The following is an 11,485-nucleotide window of genomic DNA, read 5'->3' as shown; positions in this document are numbered from 1 at the left end:
TCATCATTATTCTTATTAGAGATGCAGTTCTTGTGTTTCTATCATTTTTGTAGGGTTGGGGGACTCGTTTTGCCTTAGTCAAAGGCTATCCAGCACCCTCCTCACCTATCTAGTGTCCTTGTCTGGGCAGCAGCAGTCTGAAAGGTAGACAGTGACAGGACACACAGCAGCAAAGTGTCTTGTCACCACCTTCTCCAAAGAGGCCTCCTGGGTCCTTTCTCAAACTGCCAGAGGCCAAGCATTTTGTTTGCCTACAGCAGTTCCTGCCCAGAGTGCCCTGTGAATGGCCCATTCAGGCACACAAAAGCCCGGTGGTCCCTGAGGTGACCTGCCACTTATTCCAAGCCAGTGCTTACCCCACAAGCTGGACTCTGTCTTCCAGAGCTGTGCTCATAGACCCTCACCTTAATTGGATGTCTCATTATCCTATTCTAAGGACTGAGGATAGCCTGTGCCACCAGGCGAGCTCTGCTAGGGACAGAAGCATGATTTTACATACACGGCAGGAAAAGTTAGTCAGTCTGTGGGGGGAGGGTGAGCAGAGAGGGGTAGAAGGACTATTTCCGAGGTCTTGAGCCTTGCAAATGACTCTCGGGAAGCTCCTGATTTCATTTAGAAAGTGGCTTCTTCCTAAGAGAGAAAAATCCCTTTTGTATTTATTTGTGGTGCCATAAAGGCAGGCTTATCCCAGCTCCCTCTCCTGCTACCTACCCCCATGTCTGCTGCTGTCAGAACACTTGGAAAAGTCAAAGAGGTGTATATAGATTGTAGCCCTCCTACAGGGGACTGTGGAGACCAGAAGCTTAACTGACCAGTGGCCACCTGGCTAGGCAGAGGGGACAGCCTTCTGTTGAATGGCTGGGAAGGGTGCAGCCAGGCTCTGCTTAGTTAATAGGAACTCTACCATCTGACACTGGCCACCGCACCTCCCAACAGTCCTGTCAGTGAGACAGATGGACGCAGCTTCCTTAAACTCAACTTGCATATGACTTTTATCTATCCCATCACCTTTTGTTCCTCCTGGATGATTTTAAAGCTAATTCCAAACATTGTGTTGTATAATTCAATCTCCAGCAAAGACTTAAAAAACACAACCACCATGCCATTGTCAGAAATTGCTTTTTATTCATTAACCCTGTCTATATTCATATCCCTGATTAATTAAATAATTATTTCTTTGGTTTGTTCCTTTTTGAGAAAACATAAAATTAACAAAAAGTTGCAAGAATCTCTCATATACACTCTGCCTAAACTCATGAAATTTTTCTATTTGATTTATTATTTATATAAATGTTTTTCCTGATTGATGTGAGTACACTGGAGACATCACATCCCTTTCCTTATTTCCCGAAGGCAAAGGCATTCTCTTGTATAACCACAGTACAATTATCAAGAGCAAGAAATTTAGCACTCTATTATCTATCCACATTCACATTCAAAACTTGGAAGTTTCCCAATAATTCTTTTTATAGTTATGTATTTTCCCCCAGGGTAGATCCAATGCAGAATCATACATTTGGTTGTCACGTCTCTTTAGTCTTTTTCATAGAAAACATTTCCTTGACCTTTTCAGTTTTTGAAAGGTACAGGCCAGCTGTTTTGTAGAACGTCTCTTAACTTGAGTTTCTCTGAAGTTTCCTGATGATTAGACTTACGTTATGTCTTTTTGACAGAAATACCAATGACGTGAACTTGTGTTGCTGTCAGTGTATCCTCTTGGGAGATGATACAGGTCATATTGATTTTGATCATTTGGTAAGGAGGTGTCTCCAGGCTTCTCCATTATACAGTTAATTCTAAATATCCAGTGGAGAGGTCCTGGAGACTATGTAAATTTCCTTGTCCTCATCAAACTTTCATTCACAAGTTTTAGCATCCACTTAATTTTCTAGGTTTACTGCCTATATTTACTAATTGGCATTCCACTATAAAAAAGGGTCTTCCCCTGCCATTTGTTGATTAATTGGTTTCCTTATTGAAAGGACAGACTGAGAGTGGAAAGCCATTTTTCATCTTGTTCTTAAACCTTGACACAATGATGAGAAAATAGAAGCTGTGCTTTTGGAGAAATACACACTTTAGGTATAATTAACTTTACCGATTTTGTCTTGTCAGAAACAGACTTTCAGGTATCTGGGGTATCTCATAGTGGCAATCAAGCTTACCTAGAGTAAAGGGAATTTACAAGGCCTAAGACATCATGCATTGGGCAAGGACTGTAAAAGTCATGAAACTTGTAATTACAAAAGTTATAATCGCTCAGAGGGAGAGCAGGTGGGGATTCGATCTTCCAGTAAATTGGGCCCTATCTACAGGGAAGTCAAGTATGCCCCCAAAGCTACCCACTGGAAATGCCTAGGAGATAAGGGGAGGTACACCCTCCGTTAGTTCTAAGGAACGTCGTTTGAGAAGGTGCAGGAGAATTAGAATCCTTGCCACACCCTTCTCTAGGGGCTGTGATAATGTGGGCGGACATTAATGGGTCTCTGAGTCACAGGTTCTCCAAGACACCCACAGGTGGTCGATAAGGAAGTCACAGCAGTCACGGCAGTCATGTGCAACATCTCCAAGAGAAGGATTTAAGGCAGGACTCTGGGGAGCTATGACGCCACACTCACCTAGAGTGTAGGACCACTCCCTGTCTGTGGGGGGTGAACTTTTCTTAAATAAATCTTTTCTTCTCTCACCTCTGTGTGTCGCAATTCTTTGCAATTGACTTGGATCTCTGGGTTCCCAGTGCGGCACCTCTGGCTTGCCAGCCCTGGCAGTGCTGCGCGCCTTCCCTGCGCATCTCCACCCTCACCCGGTCTGTCGGTACCCTAACATTTTTGGAGGTCCCACCGAGATCTGTCTCTCTCGCTCTCTTTCTTGTTTCCTAACTGGTGACCCTCTGTGGACTGTGTTGGAAACTGGTTGCAACTGAGGGCTCTGGCTGAGGTTACACTTCAGCGTGCTGAAAGGTTCCAGGGAAAAACATCAGACCGCTGTGGCCCGACTGGGTGAGGGACTAAGGTTAACTCTTTGCTTCCTTCTAGCCAAGATTTCTGAGTTTCCCCATGGTCTGAGCTGGATCTCAGAGGACAACTGACAGTCTCTGCCTAGGGCTACTCCCTAGGGAGGCAAGAAGGTCCCTGAAGGAAAGTTCGAACCTCCAGTGCCTGTTTCTTTACTCTTTTCCTCTCTGGCTGGCGAAGTAACTCCATGAAGGACCTTGAAACTCTAACAGCTACGGTGCGCCTTTCTGCGCCTTTGGTGAGTCATCCCCCGTTTTTTTTCTTCCACACACACACATTTGAATGCGTGCTCTTGGACCGCCCTTTGTTCAGATGACTTTCTGGGTCTCTCGGGTTTCCGGTTCCATCTTGGAAGACTCCTAGCAAGGGTCGGGGACCTAGTTGCTCAAAGTCTTGGTACCAGGCCTTCCAAGTCATGGTGGAGCATGTATCGGCAAGTTCCAGTGGGCACCGGGATGGGAAGATGCTCTCTCCCTGCTGACTCTGTGCTGATCCTTTGAACCTGTTGGGGACACCCGACAGGGGATCTGGTTGGGATAAGGCCCAGAAAACATCCATGATACCAGTAGAGCCCATTCCAATAATACCCCTGTTTCCTTTTGCGTGCTCTTGGTCATCCGTTTGGATGACTTTATGGGTCTTTTATAAGGCCCAGAAACAGCCATGATACCAAGAGCCCATCCCAACTGTCCTTTTACTACAATACTGCTTTGCAGTCCCGGTACCGGCTCTGGCCCACCTTGCCGCAGCCCACCTTGCCCCAGCTGACTTTTTCATCTGGTGGACAAGTACGGGGAAATTCCTTTTATTACAATACTGCTTTACAGCCCCGGCACCGGCTCCGGCCCACCTTGCCCCAGCCAACCTTTTCATCTGGTGGACAAGTACGGGGAAAGTAACTCCCTAGACCCTAACACCCTTTTGCAGCTTGGTCTGTACTTAAAGAAAAATGGCAAACACCTTAAAATCCTATGTATTCAGGCCTTTCATGAGTTAGCTCGCCACCCAGTTGTCTGTTCTTGCCGTACTTCTGTGTTGGCTCCCCAGACCCAATTCCTGCTTTCCAACTATCAACTCAAAGTCTAACCCAGCTGGTTTAACTTCTCTTGTCTCTCTTATAGTCTGCTTTTGCTATTCCACTCTCCATCAGTTTCTCTTCCTTCTCGCCCTCCACCTTTATCTGCGAAGGAAGGGCTGGCGTCTATGGCCGCGGTGCCTAACCCTGGCCTTCAGTCTTTCTCTTTTACCTTCGGAGAAGGGGCCGGTGCCAAAGGCCACGGCACCTGACCCCAGTCTCCAGTCTTTCTCTTTTGTCTTTGGAGGAGGGGCTGGCATCTCAGGCAGGATGGACACCTAACTCTGGCCTCCAGTCTTTCTCTTTTGTCTTTGGAGGAGGGGCCTGTGCCAAAGGCCACTGCGCCTGACCCCAACCTCCAGCCTTCTCATCCCTCTCCCCTCACTGCTTGATAACCCCTGGTGGCAGCCCTACTAGCTGCAACAAGTCACCACCCCCACATGTACTTGGAAAGCCCATTCAAGTTTCCACATGGCTTAATAGGTCTCTTCTCAGGAGGGTGGCTGGGACAAAAGGATATTAAAGTTCTTGTTTTCTTTTGATAAATCTCTCTCAAGTTATATCTAAACTGGGACTATATCAACTATCCCAGACAAAAGTAAAAGGATTACGTAAATCCTGTTAACTAACTACAAAAAGGTTAATTGTAATTTTAATGTTTTTTCAATCAAACTTGCAAATGCTCTAGAAAAATATTATTTCCAACTTTACCATGTGTTAGCTTTAGTGCTAAATAACACCAATTTGTTATATCAGGTTCGCTAAAGTTGTATTTTATAGACAAAATGTTAAATCACCTGTTAGGTGTCTAACTAGCACGCTCTTATGAGAAAGGTAAAGCTTTATAAATGCTAGACACCCTGCATAACATGACAAGGTTTAAAAACTGGCCATTCCCACCTGGTTAAGTCACTTTTACTAAGCCTAGTACTTCTCCTGCTGGTTGGATAAAATACTGGGTACTCTGGGTGAACACAATAAGGATGGGAACTGATCACTCTCACCTAATTGTCCACACCTTACAACTAAGATTACAATTTAATAATTCATAAGAGTTTTTTTTAACGACTCTGCCTGTTCATAATTATAAATAAGTAGGTACAGATCATTTTACATCCATATGGTCTGTTCACTCCAAAGGGTTTTGCATCAAACTGTTAACAAACAGAAATAATCAAAATGTCTTATGTGTAGCCTATTAAAAAGAACTTTTGAGGTTTTTTTTCTAGAGAAAACACTCGAAAAACAACAGGGTACCTACATGGAGGGCTGCAGAACCAGAGGGCTAAAGAGGCACCCCAACTGGCAGTCACCATTAGTGACAAAACTCCAGCTGCCCATCAAACACCTGGTAAGAACAAACCAGCTAAGGGAATTGTGCCCACTGCTTATGGGTACAGTCTGTGGGGGCACTGAAAGCATAGTTGCCCCAAAAAGTTCTTAACCTCTGGGATCTTGTCCACCATGCAGGCCAAAAAGCCATTGGAAAGCAGGTGCACTCTCTTCTGAAGAGAGGAGAGAACACTTGGCTCACAAATGGTGGCCGCTTATGGAGGGCTGCAAATGTACTAAACTGCCTGGCACTGGCTCACCATCACCCCAACAATCCCCCAGGTAAACAGGGCACTGGAACACAAATTAATTTCTTAATTTAAGACAGGGGCCAGCCTTTTGGTCCTAGTCATTCATGTTGAAATCATATAGCCTTATCCAAAAGAATTTTCTTCTTTCAACAAAGAGGGGGGAAGAAAGAGACAAAATTCAACTAGCCCCCCCAACTATCTTTGTTACAAAAAGTGAGGTTTTGTTACCAAAAAACGAGTTTTTTTTTTTTTTTTTCTTTTCAAAATCTTTGGACTACCATTTTGGCTAAATAAATAACTTATAATAACTACTGTGATTTTGTGTTGTAACATTGTGCTTTTGAAAATTTTAATACTTAAACTCTTAAAGTTCTCAATCAGTCTCTCTAGGGTGAGATAAGAAGCAAACTCCAGGAACCACACCTACCCCACCCCCTCCTGAATTCCCTGCAGACCAGGTACAAGGATTACTATCCAACAAAGAATGAATGGCAAAATAACTGGACTTCACCCTCTAGCATATCAATTGTTGTAAAAGTATATCAGACCTATTATAAAAACAAAGGAAACTGTTTTCTCTCGCCAATGTTTACCTGTTTTGAATTCTCAGTTTAAGCTACAACCTAACTACATGTCTTTAATGTTTTTAATTTTTTTTTCAGACTTTGTCAAAGTGGCTGTATTTCCTTGTTAAAGTACAACTATAGATAATTTACAAAGGAATATTTCAACTTATGTTAATGAATACATATAATTTATGGGACTTTCACTTTTCCAACAGTGTTTTTGGGGTCATAGCCTTTTTCATCACCGTTTGCTTAATAATTTTTTTTTTAATTGGAGTCTCACTCTGTCGCTCAGACTGGAGTGCAGTGGCCGCTCCCGGTCATCACAGCTTCGACCCGCTGGGCTCCGGCGATACTTCCGCCTCAGCCTTCCAAGTAGCCGGAATTACAGGCATGCACTACCATGCCTGGCTGATTTTTTTGATTTATTGTAGAGATGAGGTCTCGCTGCCCAGGCGGGTCTCGAACCTGCGGGCTCAGGCAGTCCACTCACCTCAGCCTCCCAAAGGCGCGGGATTACAGGCTGAGCCACTGAGCCCGGCTGCTTAATAATTTTTGCCCAGGCTCTCACTTGATGTTTTATTAGATCCGAATACATTTGCTTAAGATCCTGCCATTTCCTGTTCATGCCCGTGGGAATAGATAGGTAGGGACATCGCTACAGCCCCATCTCAGCAGGAAGTAGATACAGAAGAAGGATCTTCACCCCGTGTCCCAGGATCATAAGAATATTTCCAAGAGCAGGAGTGGGGAATGAAAGGACAGACTGAGAGTGGGAAGCCATTTTTCATCTTGTTCTTAAACCTTGAGACAATGATGAGAAAATAGAAGCTGTGCTTTTGGAGAAATGCACACTTTAGGTATAATTAATTTTACCGATTTTGTCTTGTCAGAAACAGACTTTCAGGTATCTGGGGTATCTCATAGTGGCAATCAAGCTTACCTAGAGTAAAGGGAATTTACAAAGCCTAAGACATCATGCATTGGGCAAGGACTGTAAAAGTCATGAAACTTGTAATTACAAAAGTTATAATCGCTCAGGGGGAGAGCAGGTGGGGATTCGATCTTCCAGTAAATTGGGCCCTAACTACAGGGAAGTCAAGCATTCCCCCCGAAACTACCCACTGGGAATGCCTATGAGATAAGGGGAGGTACACCCTCCATTAGGTCTAAGGAACGTCGTTTGGGAAGGTGCAGGAGAATTAGAATCCTTGTCACACCCTTCTCTAGGGGCTGTGATAATATGGGCGGACATTAATGGGTCTCTGAGTCACAGGTTCTCCAAGACATCCACAGGCGGTCAATAAGGAAGTCACAGCAGTCACGGCAGTCATGTGCAACATCTCCAAGAGAAGGATTTAAGGCAGGACTCTGGGGGGCTATGATGCCACACTCACCTAGAGTGTAGGCCCACTCCCTGTCTGTGGGGGGTGAACTTTTCTTAAATAAATCTTTCCTTCTCTCACTTCTGTGTTGCAATTCTTTGCAATTTACTCGGATCTCTAGGTTCCCAGTGTGGCACCTACGGCCTGCCAGCCCTAGGCAGTGCTGCGCGCCTTCCCTGTGCATCTCCATCCTCACCCGGTCCATTCATACCCTAACACTTATCAGTATGAACTTGTGGGATGTTATTTTACTTAATGTGTTATAATCAATTATTTAATTTTGATGCTCAAATTTTCCCAGCTTTGGCCAGTGGGCATCCTGTTGAACCTGCTCCTGTGTCCTTTTTGGATCATTGTTTTTTGGGCACTTCCTTTATTTTTGGATCAGCAAGATGCTCCAGGATCCCCTGTGTTTTCTCGGTTTAAACTTTGGAATCAGCTTTTTCAAGGAGTTCTTATTCTTTTTAGTGGAGAAGCTAAAATTTACTATCAGAAAGTAAAATTAAAAATTTAATATATAGAAACTGAAATCTCAATGCCGAATGTGTTGTTATTGTCATATCATGGTGTCTAGGCTGTCTCAGTGGACAGAGCTAGAAAATACATGTACACACATATTTACTTCTATAAAACTATACATTATTAAACTCTATAATAATTAAAACTATAAGTTAATACTCATGCCTCCCATCCTAATCCAATGCAGTCTAGTTGTTTCCCTTTCCACACTTGTATCTATATACTCTAATAATGAGAAGCCCGACCCTCATTATCCTCAATGTATTTACTTATTTGCTCAAGCATAGAGAACACAGAAAGTGGTTTTAGAATGGTTGACACGTATCACTGTGTAAAGAAAGCCAGTTGACTAGAGTTCAGTATTTGTTTATATTCTTCTTTTCTAAGGTAACATTTATTGAGTGACAGGTACAAATCCCAAGTGTACATTTCAATGCATTTTAACAAATGCCTACTCTTTTGTAATTCACACCCCTCTTAAGGTGTAGAATATTTCCGTTACCTTAGAAAATCCTCTCATACCTTTTGCCACTTTTAACTTCCCTTCTGGAGCCAATGGCTTATTATTTTTTTTCCATCATAGATTAGTTTTGCCTATTCTGGAATTTTATGTAAATAGAACCATACAATATTATTTTGTGTTTGGAATATTTCACCTAGCATACTTGTGAGGTCTATCCATGCTGTATATATAGTAGTAGCTCATTCTTTTTAATTCAGTATTATTAAATTGTATAAATATACCATTATTTGTTTATCCATTCTCCTGTTGATGGACATTTGTTTTTCCTGCATTGTTGGCTATTATGATAAAATGACTACGAACTTTCTTGTACATGTCTTTTTGTGGACATGTTTTTATTTCTCTTGAATAAATAACTGGGGGTGAAATTTCTGGGTCATAGGGTAGGTAAATATTTAACTTTTACTTTGTTAACTAGGAAACTGATGAACTCAAAGACTTTTTTCCAAATGAATTTGCAGTTAGTTGTACAGTATCTAAACAAGGTCTACATTTGCTTTTATGCCTTTATCAGTTTCCTTCCCATTATAAAAATGTTCTCATTTTATTTATATTTTTTCTAATTGATAAATAATAATTCTATTACATTTATGAAATACAATGTGAGATTTGATATATGTATACAATATGGAGTGATTAAATTAAGCTGATTAATGTGTCACTCACTTCCTTGACCTTTGTTGTGGTTGGTAGACTTAAATTTACTTTCTTAGTTATTATGAGAAATACAATACATTATTATTGACTGTGGTCATCCTGCTGTGCAACAGCTCTCAAAACTTATTTCTCCTGTCTGGCTGACACTGTACTGTTTGGTCAATAATTTTCTCATTCCCTCGCTCTCCTTACTCTCAGGCTATGGTAATCACCATTTTACTCTCTGCTACGATAAATTCAGCTTTTTAAAGATGCCACATATCAACAAAATCATGTGATATCGGTCTTTCTGTGTCTGGCTTATTTCCCCTAGATTCATCCATATTGTCACAAATGTTAGAATTTTATTCTTTTTTTAGAGCTGAGTCGTATTCCATCGTATACATATACCACATTACAGGTTCATAAAATGCTCAGTGTTACTAATCATTAGGGAAATGCAAATTCAAACCACAGTGATATATCACTTGACACCTGTTAGAATGACTTTTATCAAAAATATGAAAGATAATTTATGGCAAGGATGTGGAGAAAAGGGAACTCTTGCACTCTGTTAGTGGGAATATAAATTTGTACAGTTATCATAGAAAATAGCATGGAAATTCTTCAAAAAACAAAAGATGTAGCTACCATGTGATCCCTCCCCCTTTTCACATGCCATTTTATTTGTTAGAGGTACCAGAACATTAGGCCTGTAGAATATTCTACATTTTAGATTTGGTTGATTACTTTTTCATTTATGTTATTTTGCTTGTTGTTCCACTCATGGTATTTTTTGTTATCTTACAACTATATCTAGAGATTGAGAAGATTCGGGTTCATTTTTTTTAGGCAAGAACACTTCATAAGTTTATAGTGCTATAAACTTTATGTTTTATTGTGAGGCACATAATGTGTGGTCCTTTTTTAAGTGTTGCAACGATGGATTTATGTTTTAAGTGATGTCACCTGACTCTCTCCATTATAATGCTCCCATTAACTTTCTGCTAATGACTTTTAGCATTAATTCATAGTTATTGCCTAAGTCTGTTATTTCATTGGCGTTGCCAAATGGTGATATTCTAATTTCACCAATCCTGCCACTTTTATTGTCTGGGATTTTTCTGTAAAGAACTTCTTACCAGCAATCATTTCATCACTCTGAAACAAAATCTGTATAGGAAAGGCAGAATAAATGTTTGATTTTGTGTGCTGTCAAAGTAATAAGTTGGTGGCGTTTTTGAAGTAATAAGTTGGTGGCTTGGCAACCTCCAATGGTGATAAATCGGATTTTTTTTTAGTATCATGATCAACTCATACATTTTTGTGTATTTTATATATTTCAATCCATTGTAGTCATCATTTTTTCTCACATTGTGTCATCTTAGGCTAATACATTCCTTTGACTTGGCTCCTGTGAGTTTTTAGCATGACCCTGTCTTCAACAACTTCCTTGTTTTCTTGGCACATCAAGAACTTCCTTGTTTTCTTGGCTCCTTGTTTTCTTGGCTCAGGCTCATCTTGTATATTTGTAGCCCCAGATTTAGACTCAGTCATTTCTACAAGTAATCCTGGTGTCTTTTTGTGGGTAATGGTATTTAGAGATCATAGATTGGGCAGTTGGGCTGCTCACTGCTACTGGGTTGTCATTGCTTCTAGACCTTTTCAGTGACACAAATTAGGACATGCGTATTTTTAGACAGAAAAAATATGAGTACATACTGATACTCCCCATTCAATTTAACTTTGCAGTGTCTTTCTTTAAATTTTTTTGATTTATGCTTGTTTAAATTCAGCATTTTGACTCCTAATAACATAAGTTACATCATTTGCTCAAAAATATACATAACAATTAAAAAATGGCCATAGGCATATTACCATTGTATGCAATTCCTCTGCTCCATGTTGTGTCAATGAAATTCACAAGGTGGCTAGATTTGGGTGGACTGGCAAGGAGTGTCCAGGAAAGCTCACTCACATGCCTGGTGCCTTGGCAAGGATGGCATTTGGGTTCAGCTGGGATCATCTCTTTCTCTAAACAGCCTCAAGGCCTTTCTATGTAGTAGTCTCTTCAGCAGGGTGGAAGGACTTCTTACATGGTAGCTCAGGGTTATCTAAGAGTGAAGTGGGAGCTGCTGGTCCTTTCAAAGGCTGAGCCCTGGCTGACTTAGTGTCATTTTTACC

The sequence above is a fragment of the Carlito syrichta genome, unplaced genomic scaffold (genome assembly GCF_000164805.1).
Source record: "Carlito syrichta isolate Samal-C Ts95f unplaced genomic scaffold, Tarsius_syrichta-2.0.1 Scaffold301619, whole genome shotgun sequence".
NCBI lineage: Eukaryota > Metazoa > Chordata > Mammalia > Primates > Tarsiidae > Carlito > Carlito syrichta.
The sequence above is the reverse complement of the archived record's forward strand: the minus strand, read 5'-3'. Positions refer to the sequence as shown.